The 17,233-nt window shown below is 44.8% G+C and overlaps 1 protein-coding gene across 10 annotated transcripts in view; it reads left to right on the top strand.

The window, feature by feature from the left end:
- MYO1B (myosin IB) overlaps positions 1–17,233 on the top strand; it is a 429,756-nt gene that overhangs the window by 76,701 nt on the left and 335,822 nt on the right. The window lies entirely within an intron of this gene.

Genomic DNA, 17,233 nt, shown 5'->3' with positions numbered 1-17,233 from the left:
AATTAACATTTTGCGTGTGTGACAACTGAAGCAGGTTATCTAAAACTGTAATAATGTATACAAATTAAGCAGGATGAACTATGCTGTTTTCAGTTTGCAGCAGGTTTTATGTAAGTGCTGTCTACGCATGCTGCACAATGTGATTTGCAAATTGATAGCTTTGTAATGCCTTTTATTCCTGGTGCAAGTATCTATTGGTACCCTTTTTTCCCCTTTGAGGGAACATTTACGCTGTACCAAAAGTGTGGGAAATTGTATAGTAATTAGAAAAATTAGGTACCCGCCAATAGGTATAACAAGGCTCAATCAGAAGTGTACAGGAAGAGAGTTCCAGAGTTTGGGTCCAGTATAGAGAGTTGCACGGGGATAGAAATCCAACCTGTCCCTGCCCATCCCCACTGGAATCTAACTCGTCCCCGCCGCAAGTAATCTCGTCCATCCCAGCTTCTGGCCCGCCAAGCCCTTGCTGTGCCACAGTCACCTTGACCCCCCCCCCCCCCCCCATGAAAGCCAGATTTTATAAGCAGTAAAAATATTAGTAAAAGTAACATAATCATTTTCTTCTGTATTCTGCGAAGACAGCAGATGTACAGATCAGCACAGGACCCAAAGCAGTCCAAATTCCAAAACAAGTAAAGTCGGAAACAACACAGTTTATACCTAATTGTTCAGTCACCCTTAGGATTCACCTTATGGATTAAAAAGCAAAACCATGTACATGTAAGGACTGGATAAGGACTGGATATAAGAATTAAAACAAAGTTTAAAGCAAATGCCCTTAATATGTAATACTTGATGCAATATTCACCTAGCAGGCAACCTGAGCCAACAGATTTATTTTCCATGGAACTTAATTAACTTTGTATGAATTTGGCAGCTAATAGTGTTCTGAACTGGACAATGTTGGCACATTTAGACTGATGCTGGACAAAACTTCTGCATGAAGGAAGCCCTTCTTTAATTATTCAATACCTTTCTGTGAAAAAGTAGTAATAAAAAAGGCAAGTGCATTTTTATAATATACCACTGCAATTCACAAAACAAAAGCAGCAAGTTCCCACATGCCATTTTTTTCTTTAGATGTAGGCACAGGTTTCAGCTTAATTTATGTTTAATGTGGGATATAAATGTCATAAATAAGTAATTAGATAGGTAGAAACTCTGAATGTTGAGATCTGATTGTCATAACATAGTGTCTGTTTTAGTGACCCTTTTCCAGGAGAAAAAAAAATCTCTGCACTAATATAACACATGCTAGGGTGTCCCAATAACCAGCCCCTCCAAATAACACACTGATTATGATTTATAACAAATTACTACTCTACCTATGAAAAGTTATTCCATCATTATACTTCCTCTGTGTACATCCGTGTGCTGCACAAGCCGGCATGTTTGAAAATATAAGGGAGAATAAATAAAAATGCCACCAACAATAAAGAATGACAACATGGATGCAGCAGCTCATAGGTTCACTTGCTTTGTTTTGAGTGTATGGCGATGATGGCGGCACAAGGAAGGGAAAACAGACTCACCCTTTTACCTTCCCAACTCTATCCATCCACCTACCCTCCGATCCTGGGTGCCTTCCCAGCATATAGCTTGAGGCAGCCTGGTGGTCTAATGGCTTCTTTGGGGCAGGAAAGATCCCCACTCTTTCCTGCTCGGTACCACGGTGCTGATCCTCTCCTCTCTGCTTTTTTAAAATGGCTGCCAAGACTTCCAGTGGTGGCCTTGCAAGACTTCCGTGGAAGTCTCCTGTGCTAATTATGCACTAATCGGTTAGCATGTAGCGATGTAGCTGTGCTAACCGATTAGTACAGGGCATGCCTACTCTTCCCCCCCCCCCCCAAACCTAAAAAATTATTTTCAGTTTTTTAGTGCGTGGGCAGCTCGCACTGAACACAAAACTATCGCAGGACGCCTGCTTGATAGATCCTGGAAATACACCCCCTACCACCTCCCCCCTTATTTCTTGTTCCAAGAATGTCTCCTCCAAACCAAGCTCACCCCGGGCTGTTCGTCTATAATGGAAGTTATGATGGACGGGTAATCCATACGCTGCCCCAAGCTCTGGGAAGGATAGAATTTCTGTCTCCTTCCATATCTGACCCAACTCTTACTCTTTCTTCATTCCCTCCAACCACTTTCTATTTCTCACAAGGAGTTGTAGGCTTTGAATCCTGTGTTCTTAGGTTATGCTGTAATCATTAGGCTACTCCTCCACTCTACTCTGGTAGGCTTGTTTTGCAAGTTTATTTAAGGGAAGGGAAAGGGAATTGGATTTGATATTCTGCCTTTCTGTGGTTGTAATCAAAGCAGTTTACATATATAAAGGTATTTATTTTGTACCTGGGGCAATGGAAGGTTAAGTGACTTGCCGAGAGTCAGAAAGAGCTGCAGTGGGAATTGAACCAAGTTTCCCTGGTTCTCAGGCCACTGCACTAACCATTAGAACTGCTGCAACACAAATCATGTAGAACAGTTTGTTTTACTATGTTACTATGTTAAGTTTGAACTTAGCAAACATGGGCATACAAGAATGATAACATAATTTTTCATGTACGTTTGTTATCCAATTCATTTGCATTGGTTTCAAAGTTGTGCATGAGCAAGGCCGCTAACCCACTGGAAATCCCGCACAGGTTAGTTCATCACCCTTTAAGTCTTATTCTTCATAGGCAGTGGGAGCAATACAGGAAAATATTGGTATGTTGTCTAGATTTTATTTGTCAAGGTTAATTGTATTAATTTGATTTGAATTATTAACACTTATTCCTTATCGGCTCCAAAGGATCAGTCCATACTTTTGGGTTGTGCCCATCTACCAGTAGGCATACTCTGTGCTAATTGGTTAGCGCAGCTACATTACTGTGTGCTGATTAGCATGTGGTTAGCCTGTGAGCCCTTACCACCTAGAAAATGGGTGTCCATAAGTGCTCACACGCTAATGGCCATATGCCTAATGGGGAAATTAGTGTGTGTCCATTAATGGGAATAATGGAAAATGGGGCCAATTTACTGCTGTGCTAAAAGTGGCCTCACTGCATAGGAGCGCTGGCTACTTTTAAGCACAGCCGATGAGAACTGCAGTGACCAGCGACCACCAGGGCCCTGACCACAGCACCACGTGCTTGCATCGCCTAAGACGGTGGAGTCTAAAAGAAGCACAGGAGTGAGCAACATAGGTGCCCAAGAGACGGGCCCCTGGGGACCCGGCGCACACCAGCAGTGACGACCCGGGGCTGCTAACTACCCCTGATCTCTACCTACAGTCACTGATGAGACACTCGTAGGGTGGAACCCCTGAGTCCTACATCCTCCTAAGGAGATATTGCACTCTCCAGCCACCCAGCCCTGAACTACCTCAACCTGATTGAAAATTGTCCCGTCCTGCAATATATCTGTATCTCTTAGACCCCTACCACAATCCACAGATACAGCACCCAGAATTACAGAGTTTCTGAGCCATGGAGCACCACTTCTGAACATCTGACTGTGAGTAAAATATCTGTATCTATTCACTAAAGTAACCCCGATAAGAAAGTGGCTCAAGTGTGTTCTGGTGCACCACTGTTCACTCCAATGATACTGTCCTACTGTCTCCTCACAGTGGAAGCAATTAGCCGATAGGAGACAATTTAAAGAAGAAACTCACCCCTCCCTATTGAACATGGTCTACCATCAGCCCAAACTGTATCGATACCAAAATGAATACCGTCAAATCACTCCTAGCAATCTACTCCTTATCACTGATCCATCTAACATTAACCACCCCACTCGCAGAAAACATGAATCGGAGAAAATGTTTCTTCACTCAAAGTGTAATTAAACTTTGAAATTCATTGCCAGAGAATGTGGTAAAGGTGGTTAGCTTATCAGAGTTTAAAAAAGGTTTGGACGGCTTCCTAAAGGAAAAGTCCATAGACCATTATTAAATGGACTTGGGGAAAATCCACTATTTCTGGGATAAGCAGCATAAAATGTTTTGTACTTTTTTGGAATCTTGCCAGGTATTTGTGATCTGGATTGGCCACTGTTGGAAACAGGATGCTGGGCTTGATGGACCTTTGGTCTTTCCCAGTATGGCAATAATTGTATAAAACAACACCATCCCCATATTACACAATTATCAAAGACTGACCAGATACTCCACACCTCACCAAACTGATAATAACCAAAACAAAGGAAGAATACCAACATACGGACAACATCAACAGAACGGAAAGAAAGGTCATAACAACCACACGACCACAAAGAAACACCAATTAACAAAAATCCACACAACACCAAACCTAGAAGCCCCATACCAAATAATTCAAGTGGGTTACATCAACGCCAGATCTGTTGTAAAAAAAACAACAGTAACAGGCTGGATCACGTCAGAAAACCTTGATCTAATTTTCATCAATGAAACCTGGATCCATGATCAAAAGGACCCCATAATCCTTGACCTTTGCCCCCCAGGATACAAAGAGGGGCATAATCGAACGCCCATCTCCATGGGCGTCTATGTCCGAGAACGGGTCCGTGAAGGGGTGGGACAGACCGTATTTTAAAAATAAATGGGCGTCCCGCTTCGAAAATACGGTTTGTACGGACCAAAATGCCATGGATTTAGTCGTTTCCGAGCTGGGCGTTTGTTTTTTTAGCAATAATGGAAACTAAAAACGCCCAACTCAAAAACGTCCCAATCCAAGCCATTTGGTCGTGGGAGGGGCCAGGAATCGTAGTACACTCGCCCCCCTGACATGCCAGGACACCAACTGGACACCCTAGAGGTCAGTGCGGTGGATTTCAGACAACATTCCCACATGCATAGGTCCCTTTCCACGGGTGCTGAGCCCCCAACCCCCCTCCCCCAAAACCCACTACCCACAAATGTACAACACTACCATAGCTCTTAGGGTTGAAGGGGGCACCTACATGTGAGTACAGTGGGTTTTGGAGGCCTCCCATTTACCAGCACAAGTGTTACAGGTAGGGGGGATGGGCCTGGGTCCGCCTGCCTGAAGTGCACTGCGGTACCCACTAAAAGTGCTCCAGGGACCTGTATACACGCAGGCCTCTAGGACTTGTTGCTGCTGTATAATCTTGGCACACCAGTTGACACCTGAAGACTGTCTCCGAAAACGTCCTTTATTGGAATAAGCACGTTTACTCACAGTTAACTGCAGATCAGAGGTTGTGCCCCACTGGCAAAGAGTCTCCCTGGTACTGAGATGAGCAGTAGAACAGAGCTGGCAGAATGGTGTACAATGTCCTCTTTCAGCAACATTCAAGGTAAGAACTAAGTTCTGTAACGTGGCTAACACATGAAAGGGATCTAAAACTGTCTTACAAAAATGGCCCAGTAAGCAGAGGGAAAAGCACCATGGGAGTAGAGCCTACCAACTACCAACATCATGAGCATGTAACATGAGCTAGTGGAATCACGAAGCCCAATACCCTACACCCACCACAATGCATTGCTGATGTGACTCTGCAGAGCCCTTAATAGAAAAGGTGTCTCACTCACTCGAGACCCGCATCAGAACCAGGGAAAGGCTGTCACAGGATAGAACACATTCTGCTGTCATGGAGGTGGGTATGGCATTTGAGGCTGGCATACAGGCTGGGAAAAAAAGTTTGTAAAGTGGGGGTTTTTTTGGTGGGAGGGGGTTAGTGACCACTGGGGGAGTCAGGGGAGGTGATCCCCGATTCCCTCCGGTGGTCATCTGGTCAGTTGGGGCACTTTTTTGGGACTTGGACCTGAAAAAGAAGGGTCCAACTAAAGCGGACCAAATTCTCGTTAAAAACGCCCTTCTTGTTTCGATTATCAGCTAAAGACGCCCATCTCTCCTCAGCTGATAACCACGCCCCAGTCCCGCCTTTGCCATGCCTCTGACACGCCCCCATCAACTTTGTTCGTTCCTGCGATGGACTGCAGTTGAAGATGACCAAAATCGGCTTTCGATTATACCGATTTGTTTGCCCACGGGAGAAAGACGCCCATCTCCCGATTTGGGTCGAAATGTGGGCGTCTTTCTCTTTCGAAAATAAGCTGGATAATCACTCACTGGACCAGGAAGGAAAAGAGAGGCTGAGGCATTGCAATAATCTACCGATCCCACTTTACCACCGAAATCATTGCCGAGTCCGTAACAACCCAACTTGAAATTGCCTCAGTCAGAATCCACAACAAATCCCTGCTTGATCTCCTGAACTGTGTCTTGTTTTACAGACCTCCAGGTAACTGGAACGAAAGCCAGTCAAACATCATGGACTTCATCTCAAATACTTGTGTTACTAACCCTAATATACTAGTATTAGGAGACATCAACCTTCACCTAGAAGACCCAAAGTCTACCAACGCATGTGAATGCAAGGAATTCCTCCACTTATGGGATCTCAAATGGCCACACATGCAAGCAACCCACATCAAAGGGCACACACTTGACCTCATCTCACACAAATTGTCCACAGACCAGAACCTGATAATAACAGATATCAAATGGACAGAAACACCATATCAAATGGACAGAAACACCTTGGACCGATCACTACAAACTAAACCTATCCCTAAATTGGCGGAAGAAGGGTTCATACTGTATACAAGAACGTACAACCTACAGCACAAGAGGCCAAATAGCCCCGAAAATATTCTGGCAACAGATATACAATAACGAATGGACAGCATAAACGGACTCCATACACTACCTCTCTGAATGGGATAAAAGATGCAGAAGCATACTAGATGAAATAGCACCCTTACGAACAAGAACATCACGAAGACATAACTCGATACCATGGTTCAATGATGAACTGAAAAAACTAAAAACACAAACCAGGAAGCTTGAACGAGCATGGAAAAAAATAAAAGATGATCACACACTCAACTCTTGGAAACAAATACAAAAAAAATACAAATATGCAATAAGACAGACCAAAAGGTCATACTATAAAACTAAAATAAGACCAGATTACAAAGACACAAAGAAACTATACCAACTCGTACACAAACTACTAGACACTACCTTGGTCACCACAACCAACATAGACATCCCATCTGCAGACAAACTTGCCGAATACTTCAATGAAAAAATTATAAAATTAAGCAACACACTTCCTCAGAACACTACTGATATCGAAAACTTCATCAATGGTCTGGACCCAACCTTCGGAGAATACCCAGCGGACTGAACTTGGTCAAACTTCGGCTCTCCTCACGGCCGAAACAATTACCCAGGCGATCTACAGGTTCTCCAACACTCACTGCAAATTGGATACCTGCTCCAGCTACCTAATCAAATCCGCCCCCGACCGCTTCATAACAGACCTCACATCCCTCCTAAACTTCATGCTCCAACAAGGTCTCTTCCCTAAGGAAAACGGTAACATCCTACTCCTATACCAAAAGATACCAAGAAAAAACAGATGATCTCACCAATTACCGCCCAGTAGAATCTATCCCACTGGCAGTCAAACTGATGGAAAGCATGGTAACCAAACAACTTACTGATTACATAAACAAATTCTCAATATTACATGAATCACAATCAGGATTTTGCCCCCTCCATAACACCGAAACAGTACTAACTACTCTCCTGGCCAAATTCAAGCAGGAAATAGCAACAGGTAAAAGCATACTTCTTCTCCAATTCGACATGTCTAGTGCATTCGACATAGTAAACCATAATATACTATTAAGACTCATAGACTACTTAGGGATTGGTGGAAATATACTTAGTTGGATTAAGGGTTTCCTAACCACCAGAACATACCAAGTGAAATCAAACTCAAACATATCATCACTGTGGAAAGCAGACTGCGGAGTACCATCAAGGATCACCACTATCACCGATCCTTTTCAACCTAATTATGACCCCACTAGCCAAGTCCTTATCCATCCAAGGCCTCAACCCATTCATCTGTGCAGACGACGTCACAATATACATTCCTTTCAAACATGACCTGACAGAAATCACCAACGAAATCAAGCTCAGCTTGAATACCATGAACTCATGGGCAAATGCATTCCAACTATATCTCAATACAGAAAAAACATTGCCTCATCCTCTCATCCCAATACAATACGAACAAACCCACAAATTTAAACACCCCAGATTACACCCTCCCTATCTCAGATAGCCTGAAAATCCTCGGTGTTACAATCGACCGTAACATTACACTTGAGAGCCAAGTGAACTCTACGACCAAGAAAATGTTCTACTCAATGTGGAAACTCAAACGCGTGAAACCATTCTTCCCGAGGGAAACATTTTGCAAATTGATACAATCAATGGTACTAAGCCATGCTGACTACTGCAATGGAATTTATGTGGGATGCAAAGAGCAACTCCTAAAGAAACTTCAGACTGCTCAAAACACAGCAGCCAGGCTTATATTTGGAAAAAAGGCGATTTGAAAGCACCAAACCCCTCCGAGGAAAAACTGCACTGGCTCCCAATCAAAGAACGTATTGCTTTCAAAATCTGCACCCTGGTCCATAAATTTATCTATGGCAAAGCCCTGGGATACATGACTGACCTCATAGACCTACCAACCAGAAACACAGTCAGATCAACACGAACATATTTAAATCTCCACTACCCAAGCTGCAAAGGACTTAAATACAAATCAATTTATGCATCCAGTTTCTCATAGATAAGCACACAACTGTGGAATGCATTACCAAAAGCTGTTAAAATAACGTATGACCACATTAACTTCCGGAAATCACTTAAGACCAACCTGTTCGAAAAGGCATACCCTACCGACCTAACTTAAGTGCCTGAACCCTGCAACACAGTGAAACCAAAGCTGTAATGAATCACTACTTAACTCTTCTTCTCTACGATTCCCCAATGTGTCTGTAACACATGAACCTTATTCGACTATAACATCGCTCTGTATTTGTTTCTCTACCAGAGTTGGCAAACACCTTGACGGTACTATGTAAGCCACATTGAGCCTGCAAATAGGTGGGAAAATGTGGGATGCAAATGTAACAAATAAATAAATAAAAAGGGCCACAGTATCTCTCTAGCAGGTGGTAGAACCTCCCTGTGTAGCTTTGTTTCAGTTGAGCTTCTGGAGCAAAGGATTTATCTCTTAGCCTTTTGGTTGTAAACCTGGTGGTGCCAGGTCCCTCTCCACCTTTTCACCTGCGGCTTCTGCTTCTTAAAAAGAAAAAAAATCTGAGCCTGTGGTTCTCTTTTTAGAGACTCTGTCAACGGAATATTTCTCTGTCAGGTTATTTGACTGCAGTTTTTTTGCGCCTGGGAATAAGAAATCTCCTGTTTGTTCACTATGGATAGTTTTCTCTCTCTCTCTCTCTCTTTTTTTTTTTTTTTTAATTTTTTTTTTTAATTTTTATGGCTGCAGAAATGGTTAAATACTGTTCCTGGTACATGTATGCAGGATGGAATTGGAAAGAGAGCTGAATTTGAAGTTCTGGGGGTGGGGGGTGGGGAGAGACAGAAGTAAAGATTCAAGTACCTGGTTTATAAATCCCCATTCCCCAATAGGCATAAAATGAGGCAACACCTTTTCTAAATTATGCTTTTGCTCTCTCCCACAAGTATACAAAAATAATTTATAGCTTGTTTTATCAAGACTATTCCTCGGTTAGAAGAGCTCCAAACTTAATGAGAACTCTTCTTGACCACGAAATCAGCCACATGCAGTGGGATCGTTCTAGCATCTTAGATCCATGCTGTCATCTTTCTATAAAAAAAAAAACAATGAAGGGATACAGTTTTCCAGAATACACATTCTGAAATTTCCAGCATAACCTCAGTGGGATTCCTTCTAATATTTGGGTGGTTTAGCAGGAAGACGATGAATCATTTCCCTCTGATTTTGAGGAACATTTGCCTTGCAGGTGGGTAAAGGCTCACATTTATTCTACTTCAGTGGAATAGTTGGTTTGTTGCCAAGCAAAATACCTTCTGTAGGAACCAAACTGCAGGCATTGCAGAGGGGGCCGTAAAGATGGATTGATAGATCAAGTTTTTCTATATTGACTTTTTTTTCTCCTTTGTATTCAGTATTCAGTAATAGTACAGCAGAACTTGGGGTGCTCAAGCACCACACCATCCACAGAGCTGGTGCTTGTGCTTCTGAAAATGTGCTAAAGTTTGATTTTTGGTCAATATGTGCACCCACATTCCTGTTTTTCCATTGGGAAACAGTGAAGACATCTGGAGAACATTGAAGCTATAATCAGCTGCAATGGACACACAGACACTAGGTAATTGTATATTGAGGATAAAGTATATTAAAGGCAGCATTTAATAGGTTTGCAAGCCATTGTATCCATTTCAGTTTATTTATTGGGATTTATTAACTGTCTTTATGAAGAGATTCACCCAAGGTGGTGTACAGCAGGTATAGTTTAACATAAAACTCACAGTTTTGTTAACAGCATAATAATAGTCAAAACGACCAAACATAAATACAATAAATAAGATAAACTTGAGAACAGCAAATTAAAACCTAATCATACATTAGAACATTCAAGTAACATAGATATGATGCTAATGCTTTTCTACAATACAGCTTACCATGTAGCTGAGGGGCCAAGTGCAGATATGTAGGTGGGGACAAGATGGGTGGTACAGAATCAGTTCGGATAAATACATGGGTGGCTAAACTCAAGGCAAGTTTTTTGTACAGTTAAACAAGATATAAGGAACTGGTCTAAGTTGCAGTGTGTGTAGCAAGCTAGTCCAGGTGCAGAGTGGTGTATAGTCAGTCATGTATTAAAGGCTTGGGAGAATAGCCAGGCTTTCACCTGCTTCTTGAAGTAGAGGTAGTCTCGTGTCAGATGTAGCCTCTCTGGGAGTAAATTCCAGAGTGTGGGGGCTATTCCTGAGAAGGCTCGCTGGTGGGTATCACATCATATAATTTCTTTTGATGAGGGTACACGTGGAGGGGCATTTTTGAAAGGGACGTCCAAGTTTTGATGAGGACGTCCATCTCAGAAACGACCAAATGCAAGCCATTTGGTCGTGGGAGGAGCCAGCATTTGTAGTGCACTGGTCCCCCTGACTTGCCAGGACACCAACCGGGCACCCTAGGGGGTACTGCAGTGGACTTCATAAATTGCTCCCCAGTACATAGCTCCCTTACCTTGTGTGCTGAGCCCCCCAAATCCCCCCAAAATCCGCTCCCCATAAATGTACACCACTACCATAGCCCTTACAGGTGAAGGGGGGCACCTACATGTGGGTACAGTGTGTTTGTGGTGGGTTTTGGAGGGCTCGCTGTTTGCTCCACAAACGTAACAGGTGGGGGGGGGGGTGGGATGGGCCTGGGTCCGCCTGCCTGAAGTGCAATGCACCCACTAAAACTGCTCCAGGTACCTGCATACTGCTGTCATGGACTTGAGTATGACATCTGAGGCTGGCAATCAGTATTTTTAAAGATGTTTTTTGAGGGTGGGAGGGGGTTAGTGACCACTGGGGAGTAAGAGGAGGTCATTCCCGATTCTCTCCGGTGATCATCTGGTCATTTCGGACAACGTTTTGTGCCTTGGTCATAAGAAAAACACAACCAGGTAAAGTCGTCCAAGTGTTCATCAGGTACGTTCTTGTTTCTTTCGATTATGGATCAAGGACGTCCTAGTGTTAGGCATGCCCAAGTCCCGCCTTTGCTACGCCTCCAGTACGCCCCCTTGAACTTTGGCCGTCCCTGCGACGGAAAGCAGTTGGGGACGTCCAAAACCGGCTTTCGATTATACCAATTGGACGACCCTGTGAGAAGGATGTCCATCTTCTGATTTATGTCGAAAGATGGGCGTCCTTCTCTTTCGAAAATGAGCCCAATAGTGATTCTTCCTGAGAGGACCTTAGAGATCTCAAAGTTGTGTAAAGGGCTAACTTATTCTTCAAGTACTCTGGCCCATTTTGTTTAAGGACCTTGAAAATCAAACATAGTGTTTTAAATTTAGCCCTGTACGGTACTGGTAGCTAGTGTAGTTTTTGCAGGAAGGGTGTGATGTGGTCATGCTGCTTGCAGCCTTCTATCAGTCGTGCTGCTGCATTCTGAATTGGTTGGAGCTGATACAAACTCTTTTTGGTTTGGCCAGTGTACAGGGCATTACAGTAGTCTTGTCATGATGGCATAGACCACTGTGGTCAGACTCACCTTGTCAATATATGGAGAGAGATTTTGTAGTTGCCACAGGTGATAGAGACAATTTTTAAAGGTTGTTTGAATTTGCGAGATCAAAGTGTGTAATGAGTCCAGCAGTATCCCAAGATTCCTGACCTGTGATTTTACGGGGAGTTCATACTTCCCAAAAGGTATTTAGAAGTCAAGTATTTGTCCACTTGTGTTAGGTAACCAAAGAATCTCTGTTTTGCTGAAGGCTGTGGGTAGATCTGGTTCAATGGGTATGAGTAGTTGCACATCATCAGCATAGATTTAGAATTTTGTTTGATTATATCTGTTATGAAAAGTCAGTAGATAGTAACCGAACCAAATCTTGATACCTAGATGAGTGTGGTGTTGCTATTAAAAATATAACGTTCATCCTCTATTTTTCTTCTGTTTTTTTCTTCTTTATTTTTTCCTAAACAATGCAACTGTTGGAAAGAAAAGAAATGTATTGTTTCACAACTCACATAATGAGAAATTCACGATATATGAAAAATAAATAGAGTACATTCCCATTATACCCCAAAATGCAGAAGAAATAAAAAAAAAACCAAAACAAAACAAAATGGGGGTATCTGGAGACTATCCTCTAACGCAAGGAAAATGGAATGAATGTCCAGAGCAACAAATTAAGGGGTCCTTGTACTAAAATGTGTTAGAATCTGGGCTTAATGCATGGCAATGCAAGATTTTACCACACGCTAAGCCCAGATTTAACACAGCACTTTTTGGGGGATTTGTTTAATATATTTTATTGCAGGCTGTACGTTGATGTTGTTGTTGGTGCGCGGTATGTGCATACAGTTAACAGGGGAGCACGTACTGCTTCCTAATTAGGAGGCACTAAGTGCTCCCACATTAAGAGCACTGTTTACTAAGCTGCCCTGTAGGCACGCTAACGTTTTAGTGCGTGCTAGTGCTAGAGACACCCATATATTCCTATGGGTGTCTCTAGTGTTAGCGCACCTACAGCACGGCTTAGTAAACAGAGCCCTAACTCTGCGTTAGCCAGTTAGGACTAGATTCAGTATGAGTGCCGAGTGCTGTTCTATAAAGTACTCTCCGAGTTGCACACCATTTATAGAATACCACATAGCCAAACTTTGGATACAAGGATTTACACCAACTGAAACCATGTGTAAATCATGGTGCGTAAGTTAGGCGCAAATCCCCTATGTGCTATGCTACTGTGCACATCTTTAGTGTAACGCCCCTGACCAGTCTGTGCCCCTACTGTGGCCACACTCCCTTTTAAGTTGTGTGCTAAAAAATCCGCACACACATCTTCATAGAATAGCACTTAGCGAGAGGCGTGCATAAAACCAAAGTGTTGCCAGCTAACGCCAAGAACTGATCGTTAGCACCCAGTTATTGGCGCTCATTGGCTCGTTAGCCAATTTATTTTACATGTGCATCTCACATAGAACTATCTTGTTTCATTTGTTTATATTTTCATTCGGATTTGAATGAACAGTTGAATTAAATATTACCAAGTGCTGACACTCCAGGGTGTTTGTTTAGCCCTGAAAGAATAAAACACGGTGGGATATTATTTAGCATCGACAGTCTTGGCATTGGAGTTTGGTCTTAATATTCTTCCAGAGTCAAGAGTCTGAGAGTCTGGTGCTAGTGTGAGCAATATACATTACCATTCAATGACTTTAAAATTGGATTTTCTAGTTATAGTGGGCCAGCGGCATTATATACACAGCTCAAATGACTGAGACAGAATAGTCTAGGCATAGTAAAGAAAACTGATGCCAGCAGTACAAGTGTATAATAGCTGTTGATTCTGGAAAATAATACTAAACTCGGGCTCAGTAAGACTGGCTCTCTTCCATGAAAGGAATAGTTTTGATAAAATTTCCTATAAATAATATTAGTATACTTGTGCAAGAGAGTGAAAACCTAATTTATAAATGGAGTCGCCTCATTTTATGCCTTTGGGGAGGGGGCGGTATATAAATCATGTCTTTTGAGCAGTTAAATATATTACTGCAATTTATGACTCTCTCTCCCTCAAAAAGTGGCACTTCAAATTTAGTAGAGGGTGACTGAAACTAGGGTTTTCAGTTTCAGCCGAAATGAAATCTGCGTCTGAAATTCACCATTTGGTTTCATTTGAAACTGAACCCCCCCCCACCCCCGGCAGACAGTGAGTCCCCCTGCCCCCCCTCCACGGCAGACAGCAGGTTCCCCGGGGTCCCACATGCAGACAGCAGAATTTTCGGCCAAAACTGAAGCATGGCCAAAACCGAAACTCGTTCAGCCTCGAATTAAGTTTTCATTCCAACTCTGTTCTGTATATACATGTGTTTATGTGTGTCTTTTAAATTAATCTTTTTGTAATAAATGATATATTACATTTTAAGTAATTCCAAATAGCCAGGAGTATTGCTCTGTTAATCAGCAGGGTGAACACATTCTTTATGGGCGTCAGTATTTTATTGTTTCGCCTCTACTTCCCTTTTACTGGCATGTGGTACAGATTTGCACTTACCGTGAGTTAAGTGCTGAAAGCATTTTATGATCAGAAGCAAACACAGGCGCTAGAGGCTGTTAGTGCAATACTAACACCTGTGCTTGCTACCACCCCATGATCAGAGTCCCCGAGCGCGTGAAACAACGTGCTCGAGAACTCTGAACGCAAGTAGCATGCAAATGCATGCTTAGCCTATTCATCTCCAATGATCAGCGACCAGCGCGCCAAAGATTTGCTTGCTGGCCACGGTAAACCCTATGCCAGCTTGGAGCTGGCATGATTAGGGTTTGCAGACCATTGGGGAGGAATGGTGAGCCCTGTCCAGCATGCATTTGCATGCTAGCAGGCCTCCATCCCCCCCCAATGCAGCAGCCCCCTGCAGAAACCTTGACCCGACTCCCCCCCCTAGTGACAGGGGGCTGGAAGTCCGGCAGACCTCTGGTTCCCCCGACCCCTCCTGACACAGCATCCCTCAAATGTCCCTGGTGGCCTAGTGGGCTGTGGGTCAATCTTCCCCCCCTACCTGGTGGTCTAGTGGCCCTTTCCCACCCCCCTACCCATGGGCGTAGACTGGGGGGGGGGAGGGGGGGCAATGCCCCCCAAACGACGACGAGGCGCCGCCGCACCAGTAGTTTAAAAAAAAAAACAAGCAGGCACGCGCTCCTCTCCGTCCGCTTGGCTTCCCTGCCCTCTCTGTCTGCGTCCAGCCCGAAAGGAAATGACGTCAGAGGAAGGCGGGACGCAGACAGAGAGGGCAGGGAAGCCAAGCGGATGGAGAGGAGCGTGTCCGTCTACCCTCCTCTCTTCCTCCCTCCCTCCGGCGCAGGCAGCAGTCTTTTCCAGCGTTCCTGGCAGCGGTAGCGTTGTACATGCTGCCTTTGGCTCTGCCCCGAAGCCTTCTCTTCAAGTTCCTGTTCCCGCATAGGTGGGAACAGGAACTTGAAGAGAAGGCTTCCGGGGCAGATCGAAGGCAGCGTGTACAACGCTACCGCTGCCAGGAACGCTGGAAAAGACTGCTGCCTGCGAAGGAGGGAGGGAGGGAGGGAGGAAGAGAGGGGGTAGACGGAGTCACGATCTTGGACCTTGCGGGGGGGGGGGCAGCAGATGGAAGATGGATGGGACTGGGAGGGGTGGGGAGCAGAGGGAAGGAGCAAGAGATGGATGGGACTGGGAGCGTTGGGAGCAGAGGGAAGGACCAGGAGATAGATTGGACTGGGAGGGGTGGGGAGCAGAGGGAAGGAGCAAGAGATGGATGGGACTGGGAGCAGAGGGAAGGACCAGGAGATGGATTGGACTGGGAGGGGTGGGGAGCAGAGGGAAGGACCAGGAGATGGATGGGATTGGGACAGGTCAGGCACAGCAGAGGGAAGGAGCAGAAGATGGATGGGACGGAGGGATGGTGAGCAGAGGGAAGGAATAGAAGGTGGATGGGACTGGGAGGGGTGGGGAGCAGAGGGAAGGAGCAAGAGATGGATGGGGCTCGGAGGGTGGGGAGCAGAGGGAAGCCTACTGGAAAGAAGACACTGCATAAAACAGAAGACACTGGGACCAAAGTGAATAGAAAAACTAAATGATCAGACAACAAAGGTAGATACAAGTATTTTATTCAGAATTTATTAATTGAAATATGTCAGCTTTTTGAAATGTGCATCTGTGATATTTTGCCTGTAAATTTCAATTCCTTCCTCCACATTAGCATATTCATTTGCATATGTATATATGCAAATGAATATGCTAATAAGCTCCGCCCATATGCTAATATGCTCCGCCCGTCCTCTCCCCCCCCCCCCCAAATGAAACAGTCAGACTACGCCTATGCCCCTACCTTAAGTTGGAGGAGGGAGGTGGCCTTCCTCTTCTTCCTTCGGTGTCGCCTGGAAAATGGCTGCGCCAAGCCCTGTCCAGTGCATCCTAGATTGCACTGGGTGGGGCTTCGGATGCACTGGGCAGGGCTGGTCCCCGCCATTTTCCAGGCAACACCCGTGGAAGAGGAGGGAGGCCACCTCCCTCCTCCAACAAGGTAGGGGATGGGGAAGGGCCGCTAGACTACCAGGGGGGGGGGGGATTGACCCACGGCCCACTGGGCCACCAGGGACATCTGAGGGATGCTGGGGGGGGTTAGGTGGGGCTGGAGACCTACCAGATCTCCAGCCCCTCCTGAACCTGTGTAGGGGGACCGGAGGCCCGCCAGACCTCCAGCCCCCGTTTCGCCTGGCCCGGGCGGGGGTTGTTGGGGTCTGGTGGTTCCATGGACCACCAGCCCTGTGTTTGACAGGTCTGGGCTTTTGTCAGGATTGTCAAATGCGAGAGCGCTCAGGCACAATCCTCCCGCACTTCTAACCCATGATCAGAAAGAATTGCGTGCTTAAATTTGCATGCAATTATCTCTGATCCTAGGTGCAGTAAAGCCCCGCGCTGTTCCAGCGCTATTTTTAGAGCGCTGTTTGGAACAGCGCGGGGCTTCCATGCTGTCTGCAACAGTGGCAGTGCTGGTTACGATAATGTTCATTAAATGTAAGGCACAGTCCATGCCCACTTTCCACTTGTAACCATGCCCATTTTCTGCCCCATAGTAAGGTATGCAATTGGTGCACGGATTAGCCGTGTGCT

This window comes from Microcaecilia unicolor, chromosome 7 (genome assembly GCF_901765095.1).
Source record: "Microcaecilia unicolor chromosome 7, aMicUni1.1, whole genome shotgun sequence".
In the NCBI taxonomy this organism is placed as follows: domain Eukaryota; kingdom Metazoa; phylum Chordata; class Amphibia; order Gymnophiona; family Siphonopidae; genus Microcaecilia; species Microcaecilia unicolor.
Note: the sequence above shows the minus strand (reverse complement) of the source record. Positions and strands in the feature narration are given on the sequence as shown.